Raw genomic sequence first — 9938 nt, forward strand, 5'->3', positions numbered from 1 at the left:
GCAACACCTAGTGTTCCAACCCTCTTTCTCAGTACAGAGTTATACAAACCCCCCCCCCCAAACACCAATTCTATGTTTGGTGTTGGGTCCCCATCATCAAGCACTGAGAACGCTGGTACTAAGAAGAAGGTACCTAAAGGCTGGAGGGACAAGAAAATCCCCACTGAGGGCCTCTCACCTGGCATGAGAGTTGTCTTCACTGACAACCCAGTCATTCCACATATTGTGAACAAGATCCTATATCTAGAACATGTGGAGCTCATCCATTAGAGCACAGATAAGAAGTTCACTTTAAGGGACAAAATTATGAACTCCTATCCATCTCCGTAAGGAGCTAACCATCAAGCTAGTGATGTTAAAGAAGCGCTTATTGGGAGGCATCCCAACCATAATTAGTTATTTCTATTTTTCTTTAAGTTTATTTTTCATAGTTGTTTCTTTAAGTTTGTGATCATGTGCAGTAGTCAGAACAGAAACAGAGACAGTCAAGAACTGGAAACAGAACACCTTGGAGGAAAGAAGGGCGTTCAACGCCACACAGGGTACCCCTAATGGGCGTTCAACACCCAAGAAGAGCAGCATTGCTGGTGTTGAATGTTAGCCAGGGAGCAGAGGCTGGGCATTTAACGTCCCAAAGGAGGAAGAGACATGGCGTTGAACGCCAGAAAGGTGGTTCCCTATGGGCATCAATCGCTCTATAAGGAGCATGAAGCTGGCGTTGGAGCAGAGGTTGGGCGTTCAACGCCCACAAGTGGGCAGAGAATTCGATTTCCTTGCCTTTCAGGACCAGTGAGTCCCACAAATTCTTTACCTACCCCACCTTCTTCTCTCTCTTACTTTCACTCTTCCCTACACATTCTTCCCCAAAAACCCTCAACCAATCATATCTACACCTCTCCAACACACACTTCATACACAAAAGCCCCCACTTGACCAAAACACTCTTCCCCTACATCTCCCCTATTCTCTTCTTCTTCTACTCTTTTCTTCCCTTTTGTTTATATTTTCCTCGAGGACGAGTAAAGCTTTTAAGTTTGGTGTTAGAAAAGCCTTGCTTTTTGCTTTTCATTCACACTTATGGCAATCAAAGTCAGAGAATTCTCTAGAAGGAGGAAAGGGAAAGTTGTTGCTTCCACCTCCGAACCTTGTGAAATAGAGAGATTCATCACCAAAGCTCATCAAGACTACTTCTATGAAGTAGTGACAAAGAAGAAGGTGATCCCCGAGGACCCTTTTAGGCTCAAAAGGGGCGAGTACCCGGAGATCCAACAAGAAATCCGGAGGCAAGGTTGGGAAGTTCTAACCAATCCTATCCCGAAAGTTGGAATCTTGATGGTGCAGGAGTTCTATCCCAATGCATGGGTCACTAAACATCATGATACAAGTGTGAACCCAAGCCCTAAAAATTGGAGCACCATGGTCCGAGTGCGACCCTTAGATTTCAGCTCAGAAAGTGTAAGATTGGCACTCTATTTACCAGTAATGCAAGGAGACCCACATCTTTACATTAGGAGAGTCAATTTTGATTAAAGGATAGACCAAGTACTTTCAGACATCTGTGTGGAAGGAGCTCAGTGGAAGAGGGATGCTCATGGCAAGCTTGTCCAACTAAAAAGGCTTGACCTCAAGCCCGTAGCTAGAGGATGGTTGGAATTCATCCAACACTCCATCATCCCTGCTAGCAATCGGTCAGAAGTGACCATTGACCGAGCCATTATGATTCACTGCATCATGTTTGGAAATGAGGTGGAGGTACATGAGGTAATACCTCAAGAATTGTACAAGATTACAGAAAAGCCCTCCGCCAAGGTAAGGCTGGCTTTTCCGCACCTTATCTGTCACTTATGCAATTCAGTTGGAATTGTCAAAAAAGGAGACATTTCCATTGAAGAAGACAAGCCTATCACTAAAAGAAGGATGGAGCAAACTAGAGAGCCTACACATGCACCTCAACAAGAGCATGTGGAGCCACGTCAACAAGAAATCCCTGAGATGCCTCAAGAGATGTACTTTCCTCCCCAAAACTATTGTGATTAACTTAACACCTCAATAGGGGAGCTAAGCTCAAACGTAGAGCAACTGAGGGTAGAACATCACGACCACGCCACTATCCTCCATGAAATAAGAGAAGATCAAAGAGCCGTGAGGGAAGAGCAACAAAGACAAGTGCAAGACATAGAGGACCTTAAACGCTCCATTGGATTCCAAAGAGGGAGTAGTAGCCACCGTCACTAAGGTGATCCCGTTTCCTTAATCCCCTTTGCCTAAGTTATTTTTTTCTGTTTTCCATTATGTTTTATGTCTTATTGTCTGTTTCTAGTGCATGATCATTTTTACATGTCTTAAGCTTTGAAATATTCCATGCATCTCTCACCCTGCTTGAAAGAAAATTTTATTTGAAAAAGAATTGGGAAATTCTTGAATTTTGAGTTATATCATAAGAATAGTTCAATTATTTTGTGCGGTGGCATTGCTTTTACTTTCTAAATGCATGAATGAACAGTGCATGTTTGATGTTGGATTTAAGAATGCTGGCTCTTGAAAGATTGATGAAAAAAGAGAAGTATTATTGGTAATCTAAAAAATCTAAAAATTGATTCTTGAAGCAAGAAAAATCAGCAAAAAGAAAGAAAATGAAAAAGAAAGAAGCGAAAAAAAAAAGCAAAAGAAAAAGAAAAAACCAGTAGCTCTTTAAACCAAAAGGCTAGAGAAAGGGTCCAAGGCTTTGAAGATCAATGGTTAGGAGGGCCTAAAAGAAACAAAATCTTTGCCTAAAAGTTCAAAAGAGCTAATTCCACTAACTATATGCTTGTGGTGTGAAGGTGTCAAGTGAAAAGCTTGAGACTGAGCAGTTAAAGTCATGATCCAAACAAAAAGAGTGTGCTTAAGAACTCTGGACACCACTAGCTGGGGATTCTAGCAAAGCTAAATCACAATACGAAAGGGTTCACCCAGTTAAGTGTCTGTGGCATTTATGTATCTGGTGGTAATATTGGAAAACAAAGCGCTTCGGGTCACGGCCAAGACTCAAAAGAAGTTGTGTTCAAGAATAAAAAAGAACTAAACTAGGAAAATTAATAGTATCATCTAGATTCTGAGTTCATAAAGATGCCAACTATTCTGAGCTTCAAAAAAAGGAAAATGAGATGCCAAAGCTATTTAGAAGTGAATAGCTACTAGTCCTGCTCATCTAATTGAAACTCAGCTTCATTGAAAACACTAAGATTTATTGTATCCTTCTCTTCTCATCTTTTTGCGTAGCAGATGTTGTCAAGATCTGACCTCCGTGCGCTCAAACGAGTATTTCTGGAGCTACAGAGGTTCAAATGATGCGTTCATAATGGTGTTGGAAAGCTAATATCCACAACTTTCCAGCAACATATAATGGTCTATACTTTTCTTTGAAGGAGCCTGCCTATTCTGGGTTTTGAACGCCAAGGATCTCCCCCCTAGCTTGCGTTCAATGCCCCAAAGGAGCCCCAAAGCTGGAATTGAACACCAACCATCCCCTAGTGGGAATTCAACATCCAATACAAGCACAAGGCAGCGCCAATCATTCCGCATTCCTCAAAGTGAACGCCAAGCTCAGCCCAAGTACTCGACCGAAGTGGGCCCAAGGATGGATTTCGCACCTGTAGTCTATTCTATCATATTTTTGTACTTCTTAGTTATTAGATTAGTATATATAGGAGAAGATCAACCATGTTTAGGATATTCTTCCCCTACTTTCACATTTGAACATTATTGTATAGTATGAGTTACTAACCTCCTAGGTTAAAGTGAGGAGCTCTGCTGATTCTTATGAATCAGTAATATCACTATTCTACTTCAATTTATTCTTGATTCCATTCTAAGATGTATCTTTGATAAACCACTATTTCATGGTTTATCTTGTATTCAATTGAGTGGTTTTTATCAAGTCATTGCACACTTATTCATATGATTTGCATGCTTTTACAATTCCTTCCTAGTGTTATTCTATGGTTGAAAACTTGCTCCCTAGAGTCTTTAATTTGTGTATTTTAATTATCTTTTATACCATTTGATGTCGTGATCTGTGTGTTAAGTGTTTCAGGCTTTATAGGGCAGGAATGGCTTAGAGAATGGAGAGGAAGCTTGCAAAAATGGAAGGAACACAAGAAACTAAGGAGATAACGAGCGAGCATCGACACACACGCATGGCTCACGCGTGCGTGCAATATGGAGATATTTACAGCGATGCGTGCGCGTACCTGACGCATACGCGTGGATTGGAATTTACACAAAGACGCGTGCACGTGCCTGACATGTACACGTGACACACCAAGACGACCAGCTACTCGTACGCCTGACTGACGCATACGCGTGACTGACGCATATGCGTGACATGCGCGATCTGCAGAAAATTCAGAAAATGTTGGGGGCGATTTTGGGCCGAGTTTTGACCCAGTTTCCAGCCCAAAAACACAGACTAGAGCCAGAGAACATGCAGAGACTCAAAGACACATTCTCATTAGGATAGTTTTTAGTTTTTAGATCAGAATCTAGAGAGAACTACTCCTCCTCTAGGTTTTCTTTACATTCATAGATTTCTAATTTTATGCTTTTGCTTTAGATATTGAGAGAGTTATTACCTCTGTTAAAGCTACTATTCTACTTTGTTTCCTTATTCCTTTACTCTTTTGATTACTTATTAATCCTATTCAGATAGGTATGTTGAATTTTGGATTTATTAATACAGAGAACTACTCTTACATTTAATTAATTTTAAATCCCTATTTTATTTAATTTATAATGTCCTCTTCTTATATTTTTGTGAGCGTTATATTCATGTCAATGGAGTAGATTCCCAACTTGACATGGGGGTTGATTTAGAGGAGACAGTTGAGGTGGAATGCTCAAGTGATTAGTTAAATTGGAAGTTGTTGGCTAATTCTCTATTTACTAACGCTAGTCCTTCCCAAGGGAGAGGACTAGGATTTGCGAATAAGAGTTAGCTCAATCACTTGAATTTCCTTTATTTAGTAAGAGTTAACTAAGTGAAAATAACAACCTCTTTATACTACACTTGAGAGAATTCTAACAAGGATAGAACTTCCAATTAATCATTCCCCCAGTCAAGGCTTTTTATTTTGAATAATATAATTCTCTTTTAATTTTCATTGCACTAAATTACAATTATTTGTTTTTCTGTCACTCAACTCTCAAAATTTCTCGTAAAACTCCTGATTAATAAGATAGCACCCTTTTGTCAACTCATTGGGAGATGACCTGGGACTCATACTCCCAGTATTTTTATCCTAATTTTGTGACAACCTTTCTAAATTGATGAGCGGATTTTTGCTGGTTAAGAACTATACTCGCAACGTATAAACACATTAAACACACACAAGAATAAAATGTTATGGTTAAATAAACTAACCGTGTAATTAAGCTCAAATCTCACAGGTTGTGTGTTCTAGCTCTAAATCATGTTCTAAATTACAATCTTCAAACAAGTTTTAACACAAATGTTTTGATTTAAATTAGTGAAAATTTTCAAAAATAGGGTCTTAAAAAGAAACTTATTATTTTTCAACCAAATAGAACATACATGCAAACACTTATTACTATGCAATCTATCCTATCCTCACGAAAGAAAAATAACCTATTGGTGTTAAGAAAAAGAAATTACCTCCGGGAGTCAGGTACTGACCGACCTCCCCACACTTAAAGCTTTGCACCGTCCTCAGTGCCATCAGTCAGGAACAAAGGGGGCTGGTAGCAGCATCTCCACAGTCGGGATTGTCATGGCTTCCTGATAAACCATTATTTTATGATTTATATTGTGTTTAATTGTGTGGTTTTATCAAATCTTTACCCACTTATTCATATGATTAGCATGTATTTACAATTCCTTCCCAAAATTGTTCCATAGTTGAAAACTTGCTTCCTAGAGACCTTTTAATTATGTATTTTTATCCTCCTTTATACCATTCGGTGCCGTGATCTGTGTATTAAGTGTTTCAGGCTCCATAGGGCAGGAATGGCTTAGAGAATGGAGAGGAAGCTTGCAAAAATGGAAGGAACACAAGAAACTAAGGCGATGACCAGCGAACACTGACGCGAGCGCATGGCTCACGCGAACGCGCGAAATGGAGAAATCGCAGCGACACGAACGCGTGCCGGACGCAAACGCGTGGATTGGAGTCTGCATGAATGACACGAACGCGTGGACGACACGAACGCGTGGCAAGGAAAAACGCTGAATGACGCGAACGCGTGGACGACGCGTATGCGTGACCTGCACGATCTGCAGAAATTACAGAATACGCTGGGGGCAATTTTTGGGCCACGTTTTAACCTAATTTTCAGCCCAGAAACACAGAATAAAGCGAGGGAACATGCAGACACTCAAGACGCATCCACACACATTCAGATTCATCACATTAGGATTACTTTAGTTTCAGATCTGAATCTAGATTAGTGTTACATTGATAGTTTATGCTTTTGTTTTGGATTGTGGATGTTGAAGAGCGATTACCTCCGTGAAGACACTACTTTAGTTTGTTCCTTTAGCCTTTACTCTTTTCAGTTGATTATTGACTCTATTCAAATAAGTATCTTACATTTTGAGTTTATTAATATATAGAGTTACTTTTATTTTTAATTAATTTTAAATCTCTCTATTTTATTCTATTCAATTATGTCTTCTTATATTTTTTTTATTATTAAATTCATGTCAATGGAGTAGAAATTCCACTTGACATGGGTGTTAATTAAGAGGAGACAATGAGTTGGAATGCTCAAGTGTTTAGTTATATTGGACGTTGTAGGCTAATTCTGTACTTACTAACACTAGACCTCCCCAAGGGAGATGACTAGGGATTGCGGGTAAGAGTTAGTTCAATCACTATACTCTCCTTTATTTAGTAAGGGTTAACCAAGTGAAAATAACAACCTCTTTACACTACACTTGAGAAGATTCCAACAAGGATAGAACTTCTAATTAATTATTCCCCCGGTCAAGACCTTTTAATATTAATAATAAATTAGCACTCTTTCCTGCAACTCGTTGGGAGACGACCTGGGACTCATACTCCCAGTATTTTTATTTCTAAAATTCGTGACAATCCTTTTTAAATTGGTGAGGCGGATCTTATCTGGTTAAGAGCTATACGTGCAATGCTATCCTTTTATATCAAATCTCTTAATTGGTTAACTTCTTCCATGCATCACTTCCTGTGCTAGAAGACGAAGTGGAGTCTGGAGTGTTTGGGTCTTCTTCAGGTGGGTGGTTGCCAACAATCAGCTCCTTGAGGTATGAAAATCGGTGCTTGTTACGGCACTCTCTTTGCTTTGCCTGCCGGTCAAGCCGGTCCAACTTCTCAAGTATCTGTAGGAGCAGTTGATTTGTTGAAGGTTCTTGTGATGTGAAAGGAGAAGGAATATCTTCGACTGGTTCTGCAGGCCGGCTGGTAGTGGCTGCTGGGGGTCTGATGTACTTCCCGTTAGGAACATGCTGATCATCCCATGGAATCATGGCCTTGGTGTCCCCAGCTCTGTAGGAGACTCGGGTGCTGAGACTAGAGCTGAAACCAAGGCGGGAAAGGGTAGGTTATCCATAATCTGTACGTGTCCCATGGCATGCCGGAGGTGTCTTGGTAGATTGAGAGGCTGGTGTGTAAGGATACACCAGAGGAGAACAACCATGTCTGCAGTGAAGGAGGAGCCGTGAGTGCTCAGAAAAGGCAGGTAAACTAAGATCAAGATGGGAAGGCCCCTACAGAGTAGAAAATGCAGAGCCATACGGAGTTTTCCACCAGCATCATCCTACTAGCTCCAAATTTCTAAAGGTTAATGGACATCGCCTGAAGCTTTACCATGGTGGGTAGATGAAGAATCGTAAGGAATTAGAGGTCTTCCTCTTGGAAGACCCACCGATAGAAGCAGAATGAGCCTAACGAGCGTCCAACTTAAGGACGTAAAAGCAAAGTGCTAGGTGGGAGACAACCCACCATGCTATGATCGTTCCATTTCAGTCTTAGTTTTATTTTTGCTTTATTTTATTTTTATAATGTTAATGACTCTTCTCATAATCCCTGCATATAGCTGCATATAGTTTGCATTTGCATTAGCATTTTGCATATCTTATTTTAAAAAAAAAAAAAACACGCACGCGACGCGTAAGCATTGCCGACGCATCCGTGTCACATGTGCGTTGGAAAGAAAACAAAGTGAACAGAAAGTCACGCGAAAGCGTGGCTGGAGGCGTGCCTTAGGCACAAACATGCTCACGTAACCGCGTCACTCACGCGGCCACGTCATTTGGAAAAGAAGCCTCCCACGCGTCTGCGTCACCCACGCGAACGCGTGCCCCTAAAAATCGACGTAAAAGAGGTGTATGGCAGCAAGTTAGGATGGAGCTGGGCTGGAATGATGCTAGAAGCACCAGCCTCATCACGCGACCGCGTGCCCCACGCGGCCGCGTCGTCCTCCAAACATGGCCATTCACGCGATCGCGTGAATCACGCGATCGTGTCACCCTAAAATTTGGCAAAATGGGTTTGAAACAGAGAGTTGCGCGAACGCACAGCTAGTCTCGTGTTATTCGCACAAATCGAGTCACACGAATGCGTGACTTACACGTCCGCGTCACCTGAACTTATCACACATAATGCGACCACGTCACCCACATCAGCCAAAATATCTTATCTTTTCTTCCCCAAATCCTTATTTTTTTTCTTTTCCCTTATTATTTCTTTCTTCCCCCTTCCTTCTTCTCTACTCATTCTCACTTTTTACCTTCTTCTCCCTTATTTTTCATTCATTATCAAGGTTCTTTTCTTTCTTTCTTTCTTTACTTTTTACTTTTCCTTTATTATTTTTATTCATGTTTTCTTCTTTATTTTTCTTTTTGTCTTCATTATCTATATTTTCTTTTCCTTCTTTTTTATTCCTTTAATTGGTGTTACAAATTTAATTGGGTCATTATTTAATTCTATATTTCGCTTGTGGATTATTATGGAATTGTTTGACAATTAATATTACCTTTTAAAGGTTACTTGCATGTTCTATCTTATACTTTCAACATTATATTCACCATGCATGCCAAGTGTTTGTGAAAATGCCCGTATGGCGTTACACATTATTTTTACTTATTCTACTCCACTACTTTAATGCCTGTTTTTCACAAAACACCTCTTATATTTTATTAATTCAATTTAATTGTCAATAGAAACAGGTTATTAGTTTGAAAGACTTGGTAATCTAACTTGGACATTGAATGCTTGATTTATGCTACTCTTGCCTTTGCCGGCATGCCAATAAACATCTTGCATTCAATTGCCATCACATGCACTTGCTATATTACCTTTGATGAACTTTTCACATGTAGTCTAGACCATGTGTTAACGACATCCCTCTTTACTGTGCATTGATTATCGACCATAATGTTCGCTCCCTTGCTCGAACCCTTAGCTTTACATGTACTTACCTCCTTCCTTTTTTAGGATGGCCACCAAGAAAGGCAAGGAAAAAGCTACTCTCAAACCACCAGCAAGGAGAGGAACAAAAAGAGCATTAGTGGCAGAGCCACCTTCCACAGCGGTGACACCCTCAACAAAATGAACCAAGAGGATCATCAAGGTCGACGAAAAAGAAAAAGCTTTTCCAGCAAAGGACACTGCACGATATTCTAACCACTACTGTGAGCAGATGTTCCCCATCCTGGCAGCAAAGAACTATAACATTGAGCACCTTCTTATCCTCCCAACCCACATTGCTGAATTTGTTGAAACCCGCATTGAGCGAAGACAATGGGAATTCTTACGGAGACAGCCACGGCAGGTTAATCTTTTATGGGTAGTAGAATTCTACTCCGACTTTCATATGCCAACCATGCAGTCTGTCTACATCCGTCAGAAGCAAGTCCCCATAACTGAAGAGGCCATTCAACAAGCTCTAGACCTTCCCCCTGC

Source organism: Arachis ipaensis, chromosome B7 (genome assembly GCF_059453495.1).
Source record: "Arachis ipaensis isolate K30076 ecotype BB chromosome B7, ASM5945349v1, whole genome shotgun sequence".
Lineage (NCBI taxonomy): Eukaryota > Viridiplantae > Streptophyta > Magnoliopsida > Fabales > Fabaceae > Arachis > Arachis ipaensis.